Source organism: Epinephelus lanceolatus, chromosome 6 (assembly GCF_041903045.1).
Source record: "Epinephelus lanceolatus isolate andai-2023 chromosome 6, ASM4190304v1, whole genome shotgun sequence".
NCBI classification, from domain to species: Eukaryota; Metazoa; Chordata; class Actinopteri; order Perciformes; family Serranidae; genus Epinephelus; species Epinephelus lanceolatus.
In genome coordinates, this window is record NC_135739.1 from 43,989,378 (window position 1) to 44,014,112 (window position 24,735).

Sequence of the window (24,735 nt, forward strand, 5' to 3'; positions counted from 1 at the left end):
TTCTTCTTCCTCATGGTGAAATTAAATCTGAGGATAGGAGGGTACATTTTTGGTGGTAATGGTGGTACAGAGACATCTTTGGCATATATATTTTTTTTTAAACTAGAGAGCCTTCAAATGGAATTTGTGCATTGCGCCCACGCATACCCACTGCATCTTGAAAGTCACTTGGGATGGAGAAAGGGGGCAAGAGAAGAGCGGAAGTCTCTTGATGTGCTGTGTACTAAAACCTCTCCTTGCACTTATCTCAGATCAAGCAAATGCAAATGACAAGGCTTGGATGGTGAAAACACACATCCACACACAGAGGGGCACATATCCTTAAAACAGTTATGAACACAAAGAGAGGGCATCGTTCCAGGTGGAAGCATAGAGGAGAGCCTTCATGTTGTCCTAGGAGCTGAAGCCATCTCCCTCCCCTGTCCTCAGATATAGAGAGGAAGAAAAGAAATGCTAAATAAGAGGAGGAAGAAAAAACATTCCATCATTGAGGATTTACTTTTACATTTAAAAACACATCCTGCAACTTCCCCTGTCCCCTGCTTCGCCTGACTGAGGCTCTGGAACTGTGAGAAGTGTTGTGCCAAAAGCTGTTGTAGCAAAGTTGACCTGATTGCCGCAAAAAATGCATAGTTAAGACTGAGGGACAACTGGAGTTGTGGTCAAAAGAAAGCAGCATTAACTTTTGGTAGGAAACAAGAAATGAACAGCTGTCTCCCTTGTGAAAGTCATTTTCCTTAGGATGATACTCTCATTTTGCAGCGCAAATAACATCACTCGTCGTGCTTTTACTCCTGATGGATAAGAGTCATCATTCCCATGGCCATTAGAGGTTATAGTGGGACAATGGGGCTGAGTGGACTGGTTATAGTGGGAAAGAGAGGCTGAGTGGACTGGTTATATTAAAATGGAAGAATAAATGAGCAGACTGTGGAGAACTTCACAATGCTCGCAGGTGAGTACAACAACAAATACACTGTGATGGTTTTAACTCTCTCTCCTGAGGAGAACATCAATGTTGCTTGGCAACATAATGTGTACATTTGTACATTACAGGTGTAAAATTTGTGTGCTCTGTTTTTGCCATAATATGTGCAGCCACTGTGGAATATGTGTTATCTGCCTTGTTAATGTTTTATTCTGTTGTTAACTCTATATGAAGTGGCAGGTTGTTTAATTTTGTAGCTTACTAATGGTTGTTGCACCTATCACAATGTGGATAGCTCTTTTTATTTATTGTTGGTCATTTTTGATTCATTGTCTGTGTTTTGTCCTCTTTTCTGGTTATGTAATTTATAATCACTTATATGCATGGGGTGTAAGTTGCAATCTAAAGAAAAGGAAAATATTGTTGGTTTGAGTGCTCTGTGTTGCTATGTGTATACACTGACATGTTAATGACATGTTTTTTAATCATACCTCGTCATTATCATCAGATATTTTTTTTCTTTACCCTCCTTCGTCCTTGACCAGGCACAGGATGAGGTGATAAAGGGGGCTGATAAAAATTAGGGAGTCATTTTTGTCTTAGAATAAAATTGATTTTACCACGCAAAAAGCCTCAGAAAAGGTAATAATAACAACACAAGGCTACTGTTTCAAAATCAAATAATATATTTGATAATCAGAGCACTCACATAAGAACCTAGCAGCCAAATATTTCTTGCTTTTATGAAAGGTTCTCTGTCAAAATCATCAGGGGGAGGCGTGTATAGTTTGCAGCTCTCTGTCTCTGTCTTTGTCTCTCAAGTTTGTCCCTTCACTTTCCTGTCGTTTTCTTTCTGTCTGTGGATTACCAGCCCATTGTCATTCCGAACTTGTGAAATACTACTGCTTTGTTATTGATTTGGGCATTAGATACCGATGCACAAAGGCACCTTTTGTGGTGGTATGATACACACCAGACGGCGGCAGTTATTGACGCAGTGGTGACAAACTGACGTCATCAAATATCGGCTCTGTCAGTGGATGTCTGTAAGATACTGACCCACAAAGGCACCTTTTGCTGTGGTATTATATGCACCAGGTAGCGACAATTTCTACCGTGGATGGTAACAACGTAATTAAAGGAGCTAGAAAGTCCCTATAGGGCAGGTGGGCAAGGAGGTGGATGGGTCCAACAAACCTTGGACCTCCACCCACAAGCTTGCTGTTTGCTTTTTGTGTGAATGTTGAGCCAAACCATGATGTTTATTTCTTAATCTAACCACATGTTTTTGTTGCACAAGGAAATAATTGTAAAGGCAATTTAATTAATGGATGTAATCTCCCCCCTTAAGCCATTTTTTTAAAAAACAGTAACAGTATTTTTTTTTTTTTTTTACATTTGTTTACATTTTAACTGGCCTACTTTTTACTTTTTTTTTTATCTTCCTACATTTTTATTAATTCATTTTGACTTAATCCTGCTGCCCCCAATACTAACAAGGGTACTGTAGTTCCCAATGGTCAAAGAGACTCATGTAAACTACGTTTTTTTTAAATTGTCAGATTTTTTGTCTCTTTACCTTTCACTTGATCTGGTCTGTTTGTTTTTGCCTCATTAAGCAGAAGTCTTCCCTCTGAAATATCATGAGGTGTCACTTGTTGCAGTCAGACAACAATGGAAACATGACTGAGATTTGTACAGAGTATAATAAGTGGAGTAATTTATAGAAACTGTATTACAGTGTTGTTTAAAAGATTTTTAGTATCATGGATGATTATTTGCCTAATTTCGACAATCAAGTAAATAATCATGATCCTGTGCCCAATGTCGGGCATGGGGTCACAGCACCCACAGGAACACTATCAGTCTCCAAGCTCCATGGCCTTGCAGCTGGTTCACCCTCCACTGCCTTTTTCCTCCCCTCTCTCTCCTTGTCTGTTCTTCATGGGTATACTCCGGCTGACATAAATATGGGCGGCAGTCAAGTTCAAGACAGTTCATTCATGACACTGAATATCTTTTAGATAACATTAAATTACATTTACAGTAAACTATTCTGGTTATCACAATCTCTCTAGATCTAACACACATTTCTGCAGTTGTTATCCTGCAACAAGTGACATCTCGTGATATTTCAGAGTGAGACTTCCACTTAAGAAGACAATAACAAACAGACCTGATCAAGTGAAAGGTAAAGAGACAATTCACACACTTAAAATAGCAATCTGAGCCACTCTGTACCAAAAATAACCACTTTTAATTGTTGTACAGTGACAGTGTTTAGTTGCCCCGTGTGCTTTCATTACAGTCTGTTGCGCGGCTGCCGGCCGCTGCCCCACTCCCTCAGTACTGGACCAAATTCAACAGTGGTTGCTCACACAGCCTCTTTGACCACTTTACACGGGGAAACTGGGTCCAGGTTGAAAAATGCTTAAGTTATCCTTTAAATGACATTTGCTAAAAATACATTGACCAACTACTTTAACCAATTTTTATAAATGTATGGCTTCATTCGGAAGCCACAGGTAGAAATCAAAAAGTACGAAGAGACAGACACATATGTACAGTACAGGCCAAAAGTTTGGACACACCTTCTCATTCAATGCGTTTTCTTTATTTTCATGACTATTTACATTGTAGATTCTCACTGAAGGCATCAAAACTATGAATGAACACATGTGGAGTTATGTACTTAACAAAAAAAGGTGAAATAACTGAAAACATGTTTTATATTCTAGTTTATTCAAAATAGCCACCCTTTGCTCTGATTACTGCTTTGCACACTCTTGGCATTCTCTCCATGAGCTTCAAGAGGTAGTCACCTGAAATGGTTTTCCAACAGTCTTGAAGGAGTTCCCAGAGGTGTTTAGCACTTGTTGGCCCCTTTGCCTTCACTCTGCGGTCCAGCTCACCCCAAACCATCTCGATTGGGTTCAGGTCCGGTGACTGTGGAGGCCAGGTCATCTGCCGCAGCACTCCATCACTCTCCTTCTTGGTCAAATAGCCCTTACACAGCCTGGAGGTGTGTTTGGGGTCATTGTCCTGTTGAAAAATAAATGATCGTCCAACTAAACGCAAACCGGATGGGATGGCATGTCGCTGCAGGATGCTGTGGTAGCCATGCTGGTTCAGTGTGCCTTCAATTTTGAATAAATCCCCAACAGTGTCACCAGCAAAACACCCCCACACCATCACACCTCCTCCTCCATGCTTCACAGTGGGAACCAGGCATGTGGAATCCATCCGTTCACCTTTTCTGCGTCTCACAAAGACACGGCGGTTGGAACCAAAGATCTCAAATTTGGACTCATCAGACCAAAGCACAGATTTCCACTGGTCTAATGTCCATTCCTTGTGTTTCTTGGCCCAAACAAATCTCTTCTGCTTGTTGCCTTTCCTTAGCAGTGGTTTCCTAGCAGCTATTTGACCATGAAGGCCTGATTCGCGCAGTCTCCTCTTAACAGTTGTTCTAGAGATGGGTCTGCTGCTAGAACTCTGTGTGGCATTCATCTGGTCTCTGATCTGAGCTGCTGTTAACTTGCGATTTCTGAGGCTGGTGACTCGGATGAACTTATCCTCAGAAGCAGAGGTGACTCTTGGTCTTCCTTTCCTGGGTCGGTCCTCATGTGTGCCAGTTTCGTTGTAGCGCTTGATGGTTTTTGCGACTCCACTTGGGGACACATTTAAAGTTTTTGCAATTTTCCGGACTGACTGACCTTCATTTCTTAAAGTAATGATGGCCACTCGTTTTTCTTTAGTTAGCTGATTGGTTCTTGCCATAATATGAATTTTAACAGTTGTCCAATAGGGCTGTCGGCTGTGTATTAACCTGACTTCTGCACAACACAACTGATGGTCCCAACCCCACTGATAAAGCAAGAAATTCCACTAATTAACCCTGATAAGGCACACCTGTGAAGTGGAAACCATTTCAGGTGACTACCTCTTGAAGCTCATGGAGAGAATGCCAAGAGTGTGCAAAGCAGTAATCAGAGCAAAGGGTGGCTATTTTGAAGAAACTAGAATATAAAACATGTTTTCAGTTATTTCACCTGTTTTTGTTAAGTACATAACTCCACATGTGTTCATTCATAGTTTTGATGCCTTCAGTGAGAATCTACAATGTAAATAGTCATGAAAATAAAGAAAACGCATTGAATGAGAAGGTGTGTCCAAACTTTTGGCCTGTACTGTATATTTCATTCTTTCCATGGAATTTGGAAAAAAATATTATAATAAGTATTTACACATTTAAAACAGATAGATATTAAATGTGGCCAGATATTAAGCCAAGGTGTAATCGGCAGCATAATGACATCACTCATGAGTGGCTGTAGTCAATGTTTTTTTAATAATAATATGGCAATGTGAATACAAAACCAAACCATATGGTAAAGTTACATATATTATACATATCTATAACATCAAAATATGATACACTCTATGCTTTCCTGTTCCTCTTTTAAGGTTGAGTCAAGTCTGTGGTCAGGACACAGACACACTTTCACCTTGCCCTGGTGGGTTCATTATAAACACTTTAGCAGGCCTTATGCAGCAGCCAGAGGTTGCTAAAAAGCCCTGATTGATAGGCCAGTGAAGACCCCAGTCGGCAAGTCCTTTAACCAATAATCATTAATGCACACTCGTCCGCTTAGCGCCCATCTGTCCATCTCACCTGCCAATAGAGTTTGAGCTGCGTGCTGATACGGCGCTTGGTGCCTCCCAAAAGAAAATACAACCAGTCAGCAGTCAGCACAGTCCTAATGACAGAAAGAGAGAAAATAACGTGTCAGGGAAACCTCAATCAAGACAGAAGCGTGAACCAGCTGAAAATGTAATAACTTTCAAGGAATGCAACAGTCTGTCAAAATGTTTTCACATATTCCTCTAAATAGGAAGTGTGGAGTCAAATCTGAAACAGCAATAGTGGTTGTTCCCCTCATGAAAAATATTATTGTAGTAACCAGCAGTTGTGACCCACTGAGCTCCTGGGAATCAAAACGAAGGGGAAAAGAATAATTTGAGTTATAATTTATTAATCCCTGTGACATTTGTCCTCCATCCTCTTACCATCTGACATATTCTATTACTTCTAATTACTTTACCACAAAATTAAAGTAACACTTACCTTTCTGGAAATTTTACACTTTTCTTTGTGTAGGTTAAAATGCTATTAATAAGCTGATGGCACACTAAAATGTAAGTGAATTCCACCAGAAATAGACACTCATAATTATACCATTCTCATATGGTTCTAAGAAAACTCCGACCAGCAATGCAATACAGTCGCGAGTTTCTAACAGACATTAGAAACCGCTGCAGAGATCTAACGCTACAACCGAGAGAGCTCAGGATTTGTAGCAAGCTTGGCCTGACGCTGGGCAGCGCTGTGACCGGACGCTCAAACAAAATTTTAGTTTTTTACTGTCTCTATTTTTTATTGTACTCTGGCATAGTCGATAGTGTTGTTGTGTTGTGTAAGTGTGGGCCATTTCAGGGCCAAGGACAGTGTCCATGATCAGCCACACCTTGGTCCTGAAATGGCTTACGGCTGTCTGTTAAGGACAGTGAGCTGTCATTCTTCTATATTGCTCAGTGTGTGTATTATGGCCTGTGAAAATATGCTCTCTCTCTCTCTCTCTCTCTCTCTCTCTCTCTCTCTCTCTCTCTCTCTCAGGTGCTGCTATATCCAGGGTTGCCTAGTTGATTGTGGAGCCCAATAAAGACGTGTTGTTCAAAGATGGCTGTTGTTGGTGGTCCCTCTCATTCCACAATGCGCATGATTTTTTGTTGATTTGGACTCTGCATGCTTATATAGGTAGGCTATATCAACAACTCCTTAGCACCTCCAATTAATAGTCGAGCTCCCCCCCAGCACCTCCAGTAAAAATCGGCTGCCACCGCCACTGACTGTAGCGTAGCCTCTGGAACATTAACTTTATCCTCCTTGTGCGTTTCCACTTACTAGTAACGTTAACAGTGCTGTCTAACGTTAGCACTGTAACCTTATTCTAAAACTCATCAGTCATCACTGACTCCGGTTGAGTTTTAAAACTCTGGGATTGCGTTTGACTGTCTTGGTTGTAACGTTATACTCGCTCTCCTCTTCTGTGTATCTAACGTTACCATGCCAACACCTACGTCTATCATAGACATAATGAGGACTCAATGGAGGACGGGGGAGTACGTGATTGGAGAGAGATGGAGTTGCAGGAGGAGAGGGATGGGACTTTGGAGGGAGTTGTGGATGTTCAAATTTTGTCTAAGTGCTGTGTGAAATGCAGGAAAGGTAAGAGTTCCTTTAAGGTAAAAAAAAAAAAGTTGGATAGTGTAATAACCTCATTATATCACAGCTGCTAATGGAGAAATGGTAAATTTCTTAGATATACATCATTATTATTAAAGTGAGATTTGTTAAACTGGGCAAAAGGTCATGACCATGGGAACAAAAAAAAAACAACAAAAAAGTTGGTTCATTCTGGGCTCATTCTGGATGGACAGCAAGTGACTTGCAAATGTGTCAAGTTTAAGAAACACACTTTTTAAGTATAGGGAATTTCCATCACAGAGCTTTTATTTTGAAGTGGTGTTCGCTACTGTAATGTATTTTGATAAATACACTGCATATGTTTGGCTCAGAAGATGTTACATCTGCAGGCCCAAAGTCCTATGTTAACGTGGCCTTTGTGTTTTTATAGTTCAATAAGGATGACAGAGTGGTGACTCTTCTCTAATTCAACAATCTTGCTATGTCACATAAAGGCCTAGACACACTAGGGCTGTCAAAAAAAATTCGAAGTTGAAATATATTCGAATATATATGTTTTTTATAAGTTCTAACCTAAATTTGATCATTCGAATATCATTAATAATTAATTAATACTATCAATAATGTTGTATATCACGGCGAATCCTGTTCGGGCGGAGATGGCTCATGCACAAGCCGGGCCAGAGAGGGACGCATCGACAGAGGGAGAGGCGCTGACGGAGGAGGACGCTGCGCCAACACCACCCACTGCGCTGTCCACGATGTGTGAACCGTTCGGGGAGACATACAGGGAGAGTGTTGCACCTGCTGCCTACGCCCGATGGACGTATTTCTGCTCTGGGTCAGCTGGGAAAGGCTTGAGGTGAAGCAGGCTCACAGCTTATGTGTTTGCCACTTTCTTTTTCATTTCAACTCACACCAACATCTTTTCCTAACCCTAACCAAGTGGTTTTTGTGCATAAACCTAAACAGACCTTAACCACAGGGCACCATGATGATTTCGGAATGGACTTCGGAACAATGGGTTTAATATGGTCGGAACAATGGGATGTCGGACCAATGGGCTGTCGGACCAATGGGCAGTTCCCAGCCGAACAGGATCCACTCTTGTGGTGGAAAACTACACACTGAAGTATCCAAACATTGCTCAGATAGCGAGACAGAAGTTGGTCATACCTGGCACTTCAGTGAGGTCAGAACGGGTGTTTTCATCAATAAATAAATTCGAATATTATTCGAACTCTACTAAATTAATTAGAAAATATTCAAACTCAATTTCATGGTGTTTTTGACAGCCCTAAGACACACCAAATAGACTTCAGAGAACTGTGTGATGGAAAATAACTCCCCATACCAGCAGATGGCGGTAGTCTGTAATTGCTATTCAAAAAAGAAAACTGGAAGACTGTCTTGATGCTAGCTAGCCAGTTGGTAGAGAACAGAGCATATGGACCGGCCACCAGTGAACAATAAAACAAACCATCTGGAAACATTTCTGCTGAAGAGCTCAGTGGAGAAAAATAATCTTACCTTATGGAACAAGTTTATTTTGGTCCCACTCCCTCTTGACTTTAGCTCTTTGTTTACTTTCCTCACTTGCTTTCTCTTTTTGTGCAATGAGTTGACTCTGCCAATCAGAGTGATGTCATTCTGGTTGTGCCATCGTCAATTCCCCCCCAAAACAAACAAACAAAAAAAAAAGCCAATGAGGGGCGACAGGCACTCACCAATGGCCGCCCAACAGGTTAAATTGCAGGTTGGATGATAAATACATTGAAAAAAAAAGAAAATAATGATTTAATTTAATGTTTCAGTCCTTTGATGGCTGACCTTGTGCGTCAGCTCTGCATTGCTAAGCATGTGTGGAGATTTGCTGCTTAATATTATGAGACGAAGAAAAAAGTATGCATTTAAATTGTATGTACTGAATTAAAATACGGTACATATTCCATGTTCCACATGTACGAAATGATTACTTTAATAATACTGTTACAGTTCCAACCACTAGTCTGCAGGCCTGCTGATATATCATTCAAAAGCTACATTCCTTGCAGTTCCATAAATACTGACCATTTTAACATAGAACCACTACAGCGGGCTAAATATACGCTTCTGTCAGATAAAAAACAAACAAACAGTTCAATTCAATTTCAATTTTATTTATAAAGCCCAATATCACAAATCACAATTTGCCTCACAGGGCTTTACAGCATACGACATCCCTCTGTCCTTAAGACCCTCACAGCGAATAAGGAAAAACTCCCCAAAAAAAACCCCTTTAACGGGGAAAAAAAACGGTAGAAACCTCAGGAAGAGCAACTGAGGAGGGATCCCTCTTCCAGGACGGACAGACGTGCAATAGATGTCGTACAGAACAGATCAGCATAATAAATTAACAGTAATCCATATGACACAATGAGAGAGAGAGAGAGAGAGAGAGAGAGAGAGAGAGAGAGAGAGATGCAGGTAATGACAGTAGCTTACAACAACATTAATGAAAGTAATAATATTATAGTTATAGTTCTGGCTACTGTGGTACAATATGTTGAAAGTATGTATTAATATCTGACAGTATACTTGTGTGACAATAGTCATATGTGTATAATAACAGTAGAAGTATGACTAATGACTAATGATGGCAGCAGCAGCAGGAGGCATCTGGCAGGACCACGGCAGCAGCACAACCACACACGTCACACTGTCCAGGCACCGCTGCGGTATGAGTTATTCTGAGAGACACTTACTGTATGAAGCGTTAATCCACACATAATCCACAGATCATATTTTCCAGACCAAATCACAGTTCACACAGTCGCCATTTAATTTCTCACACACTCCAAAAGGTCCAGTTGATCTTAATCCAGCATAATATTTAGTCTGAACATATAATTATATACACAGATATCCACAAACTATCATTGCATTGTTACAAACGTTCATATTTGTCCACATATTATCCGTAATTTCTCTGTCCCGCATGTACACATGCCAACTGTGGGCTGCCATGATGGAGGCCAACACCTGGCCTTTTGACTGACACCCCACTTGAGCTAATAGAAGCCTTCCAATGCTGTTGCTATGGCCTCAGTAGTCAACAAGGGCCTGAGTTGAAGGACTATGTGTCACTGAGGGGTTTCCGGGGTTAAAAGCCTCCTACAGACTGTGAGATTTTAGCAATCTTATAAGTTTAGTGCAAACTACACTGTACAACTATCTATTAAAATCTGGTATGACATCAAGTTTGATGTATGCAGACTGCACTGTACATCTATTGAGTCGCAGGCTACAACACACAATGCAATAGCTTCCCATACTGAGTGTGCAAGGATGCTGCGTGAGTTATTACTTCTCCGATTGTGAAACACAACACAGAGGGTCACATTATTAAATGCTCTAAAGTTTTGTGGGCACTATATAATGCAGTGTGTCTATGCATGTGTTTGCTGCAACTCCACCACTATTTCCCTCCATGCTTCGTCCTTCTTTACGCAATCATGGTAAGAGCTGAAGGACACATCATACAGGCAAGGCTTCCGCTGCCACAACTCCACAAGGTTTTCCTCTTTGCTGAAATCCCTAACATTTCTTTAAGTGTGTTTTGCCTCCACGACAAGCTGTTATCTGTTTGTTTGTTCAGGTTTAGCACCAGTGCCATTGGTTGGTTAGTAAACATAGGTTGTAACAGCAATCATACAGTGTGATGGTTAATTCCAAATTCATGACACTCAGAATTTTATCCTAGTCTTTCATCACAAGACCATGACAATGGCCATCCTTGAACTTCTCTCACTGTGTGACGTAGGACCACCATTTTAGAGCCACGACCAAAGATATCACCACATTTCTTTCACATTGGTTGTCTTTCATCTGGAATAGCCCAAAACCGCAGAGTTTATACTGGGCTTAAAGCCATTCATTTGGCCCATAATGCTGCACCGGATTATGGGACTCAGGGCTCCAGACTGCAACCAAATGGTCGCATTTTGCGTACATTTTTGGAGTCAGAGCGAGTAATTTTTACAACTACTTGCATATGCGCGACCCGCAAATGTTTTGATAAACCTATGAAAAAAGTTATTCCGGAGCCCTGGGTCTTGCGGTCCATGACAGAGCTCCAAAGGAAGCTTGAACTCCTTACAGGCCACAGAAAATGAAATACATGTAGAGAAATTATAATCAAATGGCTCCAATTTCGTCTTAAGAGAAAAAAGTCTTTCTTTTCAATTTCTATTTCTAATTTTCTATAAATGTTTTTATATACAGTACGCTCCTAAATAGACATATCTGAAAAACACAGTGAAAAATGTTTATTTTCTGTGATATTGTTATCTACTTTGAATTTGAACTAGGTGAGGCTTCATGATATAGTCTCCTTGGATTTTCCAGCTAATACCTCCCAGTTCTAGTCATCTGCAGCATATTTTTCAAAGAAAATATTCAGGCAAAAATAAAATCCCTTTAACTTGGGTGTGTTGAAACTTATAACTCAATGACAGAAGCACTCACATTGATTCTGACCAAGTAATGTTATTACATTACTTTGGGTATGCCTTGGGTAGGTTTTTTAGGTGAATTTTATGTGTTGTAAAACTGAATTCTGTGAACAGCACATGGTTATTATAGGATTTTTGGTTTTGGGTTGGGCTCCAGATTTCTTGTCGGTGGGTCAGATCTGGTTGCGAAAATAATTAGTCATATGTGCAAGCAATGGGGCTGGTGTGGTATTGTGTGCTGTAGTGTCTGTTTGAGAGCAGGTCAGCCCCATTCAGAACTCTGTCGTCAGGTTGTTCCATCTATAGTCAACATCCAACCTGACTGAAATGATAGAGATAGAGAGAGAGAGAGGGACCCAGCTTCTCCTTGTCTTTGTGTTCTTTACCATGTCGGGGTAGATATTTGTCAGACTGGGTGGGGGCAGAGTATAGCCTTGGCTTCCTGCTAGTCAAAACACTTTAATGTCTTTGCTGTCACGAGGTGCATGTGTGTTAGAATTTAATGTGTGTGTGTGTGTGTGTGTGTGTGTGAGAGAGCATGCCTGTACTGTATGTTGTGTGTGGAGATGGAGGTGGATGTGGGATATATAGAAGAGTGTGTGGGTACTTATGCATGTATTTGTGTCATGATTGGAAGAGGCAGCAGAGACACAGCTCTTCCTCGACACAGTGAAACATTAAAGCAACATTCTGTCGCTGTATGTGAATGTAAAGGATGCCTCCACTACTGGGACCGACACAGGCAAGATTTGTGTGCCCATGTATTCTTTAACAGCTCCCAACAATGGTATTGTAGACATACCCCACAGTTTCTCCATACATCAACATCCTCCGTAATGTTTCTGGAGGAGCATGGAAGTCTATTATTAGTATTAGCAGGTGGTAGATGTGAGTGACTGATGGGAAAACTCTCACATTTTCCAGTGAATGCTAACAGGACCGACAACATGGCTGTTTAAATGACAGCAGCTCTCCAAGGTCAGCCATTGTTTGTCGTTCCAAAAGCCCCCCCAGGCCCCATTTACCGGCTGAGTGTGTCTGCCATCACACATAAGGCTGACAGTGATGTGTAATGTGAAGGTGGGTTGGATGATCAGTGTCTGGGTTGGGGGTGGAGCAAGACAAATAAAAAACAGTGAGGAAGAGAGAGAGAGAGAGAGAGAGAGAGAGAGAGAGAGAGAGAGAGAGCGAGAGAGAGCTTGACTGTACAATGTTCAGTATTGTCCCTACATGCCACATCAGGGGCTGCTGTGAAATATGTTCCAGCCTCCGATAAAGTTGTTTAAAGATAATCCAAAGACTGTATCTACTTTTGTCTCTTAGTCTATTAGTCTTATTCATTAAGTATTAGTAAATCCGTGAGTAGATTTGCACATAAAACCTTGATACTAAAAACCAACACCAGATTCATGAACGCTGCGGGAAAATCTGTGGGATTTGATTGTAGGCATGTGTGTATGTTCATGAATGCCAATCAATTGTAAATTGATAGCGGCCTCCCTCTAGTCAGCAATTATCATACATCCCCGCCCATGAATAGCTAGTGACCACCATATATGGTGATTACTATTGTTGGGATTCACTGGACCACAGATGATTCGTCATCTGTTAAAATCTAAACTGGACATGTGAATGCTTCTTCTCTTGCCATCTGAAATGGTAAGAAACCTCATGTTCTTTGCCCTTCAATCAAGACAGCTATTTGACACTCATCTCCACAGGATGCCTCATGGTCACACCCAAATGAAACCAGTCGTCAAACTTTATTGGACAGTACTTTTATAGTATCATGTGACTCTGTGATGTCACCAGGCAACTGATAGAGAAGTTTCTGTACTCTGACACAGTCTTCCTCTTTCCTCATGGGCCCTTGACCAGCCCAGATGTGCTCTTTTTTTCCTTGTGGGCCCTTGACCAGCCCAGATGTGCTCTCTCTCACTCCTGGGCCTTTGACCAGCCTAGATGTCTTCCCTGCGGAGCTGCTGTCCAGCTCAGAAGCCCTTGCCCCTAAACCACCGAAAGGGGGAAATTGCTCACAGACTCTCCTTCTCCTGGACCACAACTTGCCCTTGTTCACGGCAGGAGCAAAACCTGAAACCAGAGAATTTAGGGTGCAAACACAAGGTTTTGCAGCTAACTTTCCAGCAACAAGGAGAACCAGGTTGAGTTAGCAGCACAGTGTCTAACTCTGCAAAGACCCCGAGCGACTAGCTTCCTCGGATCTGCACCTTTGGAACAAGGACACAACAAAGACTGCACCTGGAACCACAGCTCTTTCCAGCCGTCCCCTGCCAGCAAACAACAGCAGCACGCCTCAAACCAACTCTTCCCTCCATCTATTCTAGGATTGGTAACGTAATAATTGGGCATAGCTTTATCACAGCTGTACAGACTAAGCAAGACTGTTTAACTTTTATGTGATTTAATTCTGTTTACTGAGTTGTTGTGATTGTTTGCAGTTAGGTTAGTGGTTAGTCGGCTTCGCCAAAGCTAAGTGAGTAAGTTTGCTAATGCTGTTCTCAGACGTCTTGCATGCAACTAAACATCCTCTGCACTGATCCAGACCCTATGCAGCACATATCACATTAACATGGACTCAAAGTCCCGCTTCTTTACCTTTGTCTTTGTCCTGGAGCCAGCTTTGATTCAACTGTCTTGTCGAAAGATGGCGCCCTTGTATTTGGCTTGCCGTCTCCCTCTGCTGAGTGTGTTGCTGTTTTTCGTGTGTCTACTATTTGTTACACGGAATGTGTCACTGCTGCAGGTGTATGATCGCCTGACCCTTCTCAATATCTTGGATTCTTTGGAAAAACTGCCAATTTGCGGCTCTGATGGACATTCAAAGACACCCCCGCCTTTCTTGGTGTCCATACCGCCATATCTACGGCATCTTTCCTGCTGGTTGCCTCGTAACAGTCGCCGCAGAAGATGCAGTAAGCGAGGAGGAGTCCTCGTTAGACTGAAGGCTTACCTGGCTTCAGCCCTTCACGATCACTGTCGCCTATCAGCTGGATCTTTCACGGATCTGCGGAGTTCCACGGAGTGCAGATACCGGTGGCTCGGGCCGGCTCTCCGGGATACCGGGGTGCTGCTTCCGTGTTGTCGGCCAGTGCGGATCACTCAGCGGGGGGGTGTGCTGGGGAATCTCCGCCCGCTCAGTTGCGTCTCTCAGCTGACTGACCGAGGCTCAGTCCATATGGCGCTGTTCAACACCAGATCTCTCACAAATAAGACCTTTATTTTAAATGACTTTTTCACCGAGCATGATCTGGATTTCCTCCTGCTGACGGAGACCTGGTTGAAACCAGGTGAGAACAGCACTTTCTCGAAGTTCATCCCCCCCGCCTGTTCCTTCTTCAGTACCCCGCGAGCTGCTGGTCTTTACCTCATCAACAGCTGGAGAGTTTGCTGCTGCCTTCAAGGACTCTCAGCTGTATGGTGACAGTGGGCTGGTTTCTCCCCTTTGCCCAGATAGCCTGCTTTCTGCTTTCCACTCCACATGCTCCACGATTCTGGTTGCCCCTCTTCAACAAAAATGCACTAAACCCAAGGCAGATCCCTGGGTGAATGATTCCACCCGTGCGCTCAGGCAACAATGCAGACAGGCTGAACAGCGGTGGAAGAAGGACAAACTACATGTTTCCTTGGGCTTGTTAAGGGACAGTTTGGCTGCTTATCAGAGAGCTCTGAAGGAGGCAAAGTCTAAATATCTGTCCTCTATCATAGCTAACAGCTCTCATCATCCAAGGGTGTTATTTAATACTATAGACTCTGTCATTAACCCATGCCCCACTGTCCTGTCTGATGCTTCCATGGCAACCTGTGAAGAGTTTGTTTCTTTTTTTACTGACAAAGTGGCATCTGTGAGGCAGAACATTAGTAAAATATCTATCTCTCCTGCCGTTTTCAAGCGGTTTGAGAAAATTTCTCTGTCGTTTTTTAACTAAGGTGGTTAATGGTGTGAAACCTACTAACTGTCCTTTAGATATTATTCCTGGCAAATTCTTAAAGGAGGTTTTTAATTATGTTGGGTCAAGTCTCCTTGTTTTTATTAACTCCTGTCTTAGTTCAGGGTCTGTCCCAGCTGCCTTCAAACATGCTGTGGTTAGGCCCCTCCTAAAAAAAACCATCTTGACCCCTCTGTGCTGTCCAGTGTTAGACCTGTCTCCCATTTGCCTTTTCTTTCTAAGGTCTTAGAAAAAGTTGTTTTTATACAATTACAGTCATTTTTAGAGATAAATTCTGTTCTTGATAAATTTCACTCTGGTTTTAGATCCAGAGTCAGCACTGTTAAAGGTGCAAAATGATATTGCCTTGTCTGTGGATGCTGGGAATCCTGCTGTGCTGGTGCTGCTGGACCTCACGGCGGTCTTTGATACAGTCGACCACGCAGTCCTTGTATCTCGCCTAGAGAAGTATGTAGGCATCCGCGGCACTGCTCTTCAATGATTTAGATCGTATCTGGCCAATAGGAGCTTCTCTGTGATGATTGGTGACCTCCACTCATCACAAGCATCTCTTCCTTGTGGGGTGCCACAGGGATCTATTCTTGGCCCTATCCTCTTTTCATTGTATTTGCTACCTCCGGGATCAATAATAACAAAACACAATCTGTCTTTCCATCTTTATGCAGATGATTGACAGATTTATTTGCCCATGAAAACCATTGAAAGTACTGCATTTAATAAGTTACTGGATTGTGTTAGTGACGTAAAGCAGTGGCTGGCACGAAACTTTCTGCACCTGAACGACAGCAAAACTGAATGTATTTTGTTCGGCACTTCACCTATGTCGAATGTTATTGCAACAAACTGTAGCACTCTGGCCCCCTTCTTTAAACCACATGTAAAAAGTCTTGGTGTAACATTTGACAATGGTTTGAAGTTCGATAAACAGATTAGTTCCGTTGTTAGAACAAGCTTTTTCCAGCTCCGTCTCTTGGCCAAAGTGAAGCCTTTTCTCAATCGGCAGGACCTTGAGAACGCAATTCATGCATTCATCAGCTCACGATTAGATTACTGTAATGCCCTTTATGTTGGCCTCAGTCAATCTTCCCTTTCACGTCTTCAACTTTTTAACAAACACGCCCAGATGTGAACACATCGCTCCTGTGCTGTCGTCACTCCACTGGCTTCCAGTTCGTTTTAGGATAGATTTTAATCTATCCATCGATTTATCTATTGATCAATCATGCCTGCTTGTGCCGTCCCTGGATGCACATCCTCTGGTGAGGACGTGTCATTTTTTTATTTTCCAACCGAGGAGGAGTTGGAGGAAACTGGACTGCGTTTTTGGTGAGCCGTGGTGGAGTTGTCCAACAAAACTCCCGCATATGCAGCGCTCATTTTACCCAAGACCGGTTCGATAATTTCACCCAGGAAGCTATGGGTTTTGTAAAAAAGCTGTGTCTGGCACCTAGAGCTGTACCCTCTCTCCCGCCACAGACATCACATGCGGCGAACATGGAGACTGATAAGGTAAGTCTCTAAGTACACTGTTACACTGACAACATGGTTGAGCATCTTGCCTATCTTGTCTGTAAACAGTAACACAAAGACTTGTTATTCTGATGACACTGACATGGTCATTGACGTCACTTTTGAGAGATAAACTAAGGATTTGGAGCAAGTTACAGGTTTTTGCAGGTAATCAATTTTGTGGTGCTGTTTGTGCAAATTGTTTTGAGAAATGCACTTACTGTTTTGCAAATGTTTTGCAAAAGGATGATTTGAGAAATGTAACAAAGTGACTGATAAAAACTGTAAGATCACAGACGTCCTCCACAATTATTACAAATTGCCAGAGGTCCCCAGGTATTGCTAACATTTAGCCCCGGTGATTTGTACTTAACATAACAATATTTCATAATAACGTTACACATATAGTAGGTCTTTATTAAGATGCGCTCTCTCAATGTTGGTGTATGGTGCTAAACCAAAACTTCATGTAGTTGCATCAAAAATACCCAGAGGTAAGGAGGTAGCACACACAGATCTTCAGACAAAGTTGCCATTTCACGTCTTTTGCTGTCATTTTCGTGTTGGTGAAAAGATGTATGTGAGACCTTAGGAAGTTAATCATGTGACTCTGAGTAATCAGTGACACTAATCAGACACACCTGCCAACTCCTATTTGCATGACATGACCTCCACTTTCTTTCATGCTCTTATGAAGGCCACTAGGCCGAAATGTTAGCATGTTTATTTGACATGGCCAAAATAATTGGTGAAATAGAGATTTGTCAACTTTCTGTGTGTGCTACCTCCTTACCTCTGGGTATTTTTGATGCAACTTTACACATATCTCAGCTGAAATTAACTTTGCAGGTAGTCTGTGTTAACTATGATAACGTTAAGCATGTTGTGTATACCAAAGTTAGCCTAATTTCAGAATTATCTTCCACCTGCACAGAGTGCCTGTGTGGCCGTACCATCCCACACCAAAATGAGTGTTGGCTGCCAGTATGAGGTTCAGCCTGAACCTTGCATCACTAGCCGGGAGATTGGATGCCAGACTGATATAGCCCGGCGAAGCAAGACTGTGAGCACACAGCTGTCAAAAGGAACCTTGGAGAAAAAATGGAGCCAAGGTATGAAGCTACTCGTGCTTATGTTTTCAGATTGCATAAACTGCCTATAAATGGAGTTCTCCTCATGTTAAATTATAATGTGTTTTATTCCATTCATTTGGAAAATAAGGCCATTTTGTTTGAAAATTAGGCTTTTTTTATTCATCATTTGTTCCGCCTGCCAAGCAAAGGTCTTCATGTCAACCATCGGTGTGGGTACTGACACCATCAGGGCTGTGCCACGCTTCACCTCAACACCACAGAAAGCAGCCGGGCAGTGTGACTCTCCACCTCGCAAGCGACTACGGCTGGAATTATCTGATCTGCCATCCTCTCTGGAGTCTGAGGATACAACATTCATGGACCCAGATGATTCCATGTATCTTCAAAGCATAGATGATGATTCTACAACCGAGAAGTAAGTCATGCAAATGTTGTCTGTGTTATGTGCCTGCATATTTACCTGTTATGAACATGTCATGAAATTTTATATCTTGTCTTTTTCTACCATCACACCTGTCAAATCAATCCAAGACATGGCCAAGTATATCGTGTACGAAGACTGCCTGCTGGATTTGTTCAACATCTGTCCTGTATATTCAAGATCCTGTGTGGTTAAAACATACACCAGAGGCACTCTCCTGTCTGTGGACCAGCAATGCACCCACCAGACCTGCATGTACACCAGGAAGTGGGACAGCCAACCACTTATTGGCAGCTCTCCTGCAGGAAATATCCATCTCTCTGCTGCTGTTTATTTCACAGGGTCCTCTATGGTTCAGATAAATAAGGTATGACAGAAATTCTAAGTTTCAGTAAGAAGAATATAAATTTGTGTGACAGCTGACATTTCAACACAGTCTACAGTTGACCAATATGAATAATGTGTTTGGGTCATTCTCAAAATACGGTGAAAAACATGTCCCTGCATTTTCCAGACACACAAATGCTTGAAAATTTAAAAAAAAATCATCCACATTAAACCAAAATTATGTAATTCAATACCATTTTAAATGATGATGATAATTTCAGTTTATATATTTGCAGTTTTATTTTTTTATTTAAATTTTAATTTCCTTTGTAGCTAAAAAAACACTTGTCCCACTGCCATGATTCAACGGTATTGGACGGTGTAAAAATATTTCCTCTTTTTTGTTTAAAAAAATAATAATTGGTCAATTATGGACAAACACTGCTCTTAATATATGAATAAAATTAAAACTAAATTGGCTATTTAATAATAAAAATATTTTTTAAAAGAATATCTGTCCCTTGATTGGGTGTCATTGGTGTTACTGGTATCACAGACCCTTATTTTGAAAGGTCAAGAATATGTAAGAGGTCAGGTCAAGGTCAGAAAGAAGAAGAAGAAGAAGAGCCATTTAAGTCAATGCATGGTGAGTGTCTATTTACTGAGTAAAAGTAAGATATTTTCAGTTAAAGTTTTGTTTTTCGACGTGGTTCTTTTTGTTGTGTCATTGGTGTTACTTTGATTTGTGCTAGAGTGAAATATTTTTATGGAAAAAAACAGGTTAATTAGTGTAATTTACAGATTTTAAAATGCTGACTCATGCCACATTTGAGCTAGCTTAGACACCATTTTGTGCAATTAGCCTGTTATAGATGTTTGTCATTGGTGTTACTGTCATTGGTGTTACCGCCCTTGCCTGTAACACCAATGACTATAGGCCTGTGTTTTATCATCATTTAGCATGTTTTATCTCAACTAAAACATATAAATATGCCCTCTCCTCCCTAATAAAGGGACAATGAATGTTCACCAAGTGATTTCCACCACACCTGGAACAGTCAAATACAGGGACATCAGTTGCTTTTGTCAGCTAGCAAAAGGAGTGTGGGACTGTCCCTGTTATGAGCTTCAAGAAGCTACCTTTATGATGGAGAACACAGTTGAAAAAAATAATGCCTCAGTGCCGTCCCGACCTGATGTCATTGGAAACCATCACAGTGGTCGGTGGTGTGTACTCAGTTATGATGAAGACCTCTTTCCTGGGGTAATTTTGGATGTTGAGGAGCACAACATTAAAGTAAAGTGCATGCACAGGAATGGAATTAACAAGTTTTACTGGCCTGGCCCAAGGGAAGATGTTAACTGGTATGATGACAGCCAGATTGTGTGTTTCATTCCTGAACCTCGCCCTGTCAACCGGAGATCTGTTGAGATCGATCCCATGACGTGGAGATATTTAGAAACTCGCATGTAAACATTACAAAAAGAAAACATCAAAAATCAACAACAAGCAAAGATGAATTTACAGCTCTTTCAGAGCTGCAGAGACCAGTGCCTTCTTTTTTGGCCCTCGTTTGTTTGCACTAATAACAGAGATAGATGAAATAGCTCTTGAAGTTTACGTTTTAATGTTATGCCTGTTTACTCCATGTTATGGAATTTTTAATGACTGTTTTAATGGAAGTCTTTATTTGTTTTAAAGTCATTCAGGCCTATCCTTGCCTGTTTTCTGTTCTTTTTTTTACTGTTATCTTTACCTTCATCAGCTATGAATGAGAACAGTTAGATTTTATTCATACTGAGTTGAAATGCATGAAATTAATTGAAATTGAATTTGAAATTAAATTAATTGTTATACAGTGTTGTACAGTGCCATTTATTGGAATGTTAAATGTAACAATGAATAGAAATTATTTGTCATACAGTATAAAGTCATTGGTGTTACATTTGCGTCAGTGGTGTTACTACAAGGAAATTTGAAGATCATATAACATTAGACATCATTTAAGATATTATTATTACTTATGTCAGTGCAATTTAACTTTTATCCAAATATATTATTATTTGACTTCATCCATGGTAAATTTCAGTAATTTTATCAGCATATTTTGTCTTTTATCAAAAGTACACATATAGTCGAATAAAACATTATCACTGAAATTGAGTAATAATGTTAAATATTTCAAAATTAATTCCAAAAATTACTGTTTTATTTCATGGAGTTTGTTCAACAGTTTCCAGATGTTGTGATATGTGCCTTTTGATTCATTTTATTGCATTCATGAATCTTGTAATTATAACCGAAAGTGTGGTAACACCAATGACAGAAAACTAAGTACGCCTTATAAAAAACATAAAATTTTTTAAAAAAGACAAATGTTCTAGTTGTCCATTACAGTTGTTAACATGGTCAACATGCTAATAAATACTTCCCATTAAATTACATTTGTGAAAACTGAATCACCGTATTTTGATAATGACCCGTTTACCAGGTTCTCTCAGCTCTGCGTGTAAAGACACTGTCGACAACAACATTCAATAAACATGTAAAGTCCTTTATTCAACCTGCCATCATCCACAAATGGAAAATGGATCAGCAAAGCCTTCTTCTGGACCTAAAGCAGAAGGAGCACGTTTGGCTGGGAGGGGACATGAGAGCTGACAGCCCTGGACACTCTGCTAAGTTTGGCACTTATTCTAGGCTGACCAAACGTCCTGGACATGTTCACTTTTCACGTCCTGTCCGGGGTGTCCGGGGGGTGTTTATAAATTGATGATAATATCTGGTTTTCCTTGTGTGTGTGTGTGTGTGTGTGTGTGTGTGTTAGAGTGCAGCACGGACGCATAGAACCCGACAGTCATTCCGTTTTGTTATGTCCGAAACCAAACCGAGCCCGACATTATTTAATAACTAAAGCACTGAGTTTGTGTCACACAATTGTTATAGTAACAGGCTATTTAACAGGCCGGGCGTGCGCCGTGGGTGATCCGCAGAGAGGGAGACCTCCTTGTTTGAGACGGGAGGCGGGCGGTGGGAGGTCCGAGGCTTCCAGTGAGGGGACAAGGAGAAATATAACAAAATAAGATAAAATAGGAAAAACCTGTCTCCCTCTTTTATTTTATTTTCAGGGTTCCAGCGAGGGGAGAGGTAGAAACAAACAGCACAATGTGTGTGTGTTGTGTTTAGGTGTTGTCACGTAAATAACAGTCTCCAAGCAATAAACAGGACAGACAATAGGATTTTATGTTATTATTCTTACACTACATTTTCACTGAAACCTGAATGAATCCAACCCGAGCCCGAATACAATTTCTACATTTTTGACCGAACCTGGCCCGACCCATCGGGTAGGCCTACCGTCGGGACCCATCGGGCTCAGATCGGGTAGCCACACTCTAGTGTGTATGTGTCTCCTATCTATAGGGGCCTATCTGAGTTTCTGTCTTTGAGAGATATTATTTTGTGATATAACTGAATATTCTATCCATACATATAAACTTTAAAGAAGCAACAGACAGCATTTTTGCCTATATATATCATTATGTAAATAATGTGGGTTGCACAGGGTAGTATACACAATAAAATCAGACTATCAGCGTTTACATAGGTTACTTAATGGCTTTGCAATAAGCTTCTGCCATCAGGGGCGAAATTTCACGGAAAAATCTGCTTTACAGCAGGAAATGCGTCATGTATTGCGAAACTGGTCGGTCAGCCAATCAGGGACTGGAGCTGGTCCTTATAAGGAGTTGGGCATGAGATAGTTGAGTCAGGAACACAATGGCAGACGGACAAAGTTTGGAGACCAGTGAGAAACGGCCTTACAAAAGAAAACGAGCTCCTCTGTCTGAGGAGGCAAAGAAGAGCAAAAAGGAGAGTGATAAGGGAAGAGGAAAAACCAGAGTAAACCTCAGTCAGGTGTTCACGAGATGGAGGGAGGGGCTTCAGAACAGATGCCCAGCTGGCTTTCTTCCTAATGGATCAGTAAGTAACACGGCTAAATGTTAGCTATCAGTCTAGTAGCTACACTATAGACTAACTAATAGCTAACGCTTTAGTCAGACTGTGGCATAACGTTAGCACTGAAATCACGGTTTTGTTTGATAATAACAAGTCACGTTAGCTAACGTGAGCTAATTGGTAACTTAGCTAAATGCTTACTGGTATGAAACTAACCAGAAAAGTCCAAAGAGAAACACTGTTCGTTTGTAAACTAATGTTAGCTATATATAACTAGATAGTTAAGTAACTGTGTTATGATTTTCTGTACTATTAGCTGAAGCAGTAACGTTAGTTGTGGCTAGTTTCGAAGCAATGCTATCTCCTTCTAATGGGGCGATCACACCGAGATGAAACGCTAGAAACGCGACGCCAGTAAAACCATTGTTTTCCTATGATACGGCGCGTCTGACCGGCGTTCAAGCGTCTTTGAAGCGTCCACATTTCTAGCGTCTCATTTCTGTGTGATCACCCCCTAAGCTAAGTTAATTAGCGACCGTTCTGACAACGGCTAGTATGTTGATCTATATAGGCTAGTCTGATGTTAGCCTCTTTCTGGACTCAACTTGTCCATTATCTGTTTTAGAAAGTAAAAAAAGTAATTGTATGTTTGCAGTCCCTAAATGTGGCATACGTTGGATAACCAGCTAGGTAACTGCTGTGTTTGTAAAATAATAATAATAACGTTTTACTTGCATTTGCTTTACAATATGTTGCAGCTATAGACAACACCAAGTCTCATCCACACCCAGTAAGCGTACTGTTCCACCACCAAGACCTCCATTATCCAGCATTGCTGTTGATTCAGACCGTGACCGTATGTGCTTGCCTTTATGATGAAACATACTATACTGTAATCAAATTATTGATTTAGTTGGCTTTTTTTTAGGGATGCTGACTTTGCTATTCCTGGAGTGCAACCAGTTGGTGTTGGTGATCATGACTATATTGGCATACTACAAGACAGGTACCTTGCAATGAGTTCCTATTGTCTATTCATGGCACCTGTAGGTCACAGGAAGTGGCAGGTCTGGGACTACATTTGGAACCCATGAATTGTACTTTCCTAAAATACACTGTGCTGCCTGTTTAGCCCATTGAATAAAGCAGACTAAATAAGGCTGCTGTGAAAACACCCTATTGATGAGGGGTTTTTTTTGTATGTTTGTTTTTCCCAACATGCCCTGTTATGCATTTTGTTTCAGCCTCCAATCCATGAGTATAAATGAAGAAGAGCAACCCAAAGACTTGGATGAGGATGAGGCCAATGATCTCATGAACAGCATGTAAGCCTTGATCATTACCTCATACTGTAGTTCTGTTGTACAACTGTCACGGTATAGATTTACAGCATTCTTTTTATAAAAATGATTTGTCTACCTGTTTGTACAGAATTGACATTGAAGATGCAGCTTCTGCTAAATAATTCATGTCAGACAGCTCGGATGAAGATTATCTTCCCCCCACATGTGTTCGGTAGGCCTATGTGCTATTTTCATACTGTTTCTATCTTTAATGCCTGTGAAGCAGTATATTTGCTAAAGGTACTGGGTCAATATTGACATAGACATATCACTTATTAGATGCAGTTGTATGTTTTGAATTCAAACATGTCATTTTTCTTCATTCATACAGAGCTGGAGGTGCTTTGCTAATTCCTTTACAAATCGAGACACTCCCAATAATTGGTGTGGATGAAGTGATCCATGACGTGCCACATGTTGACC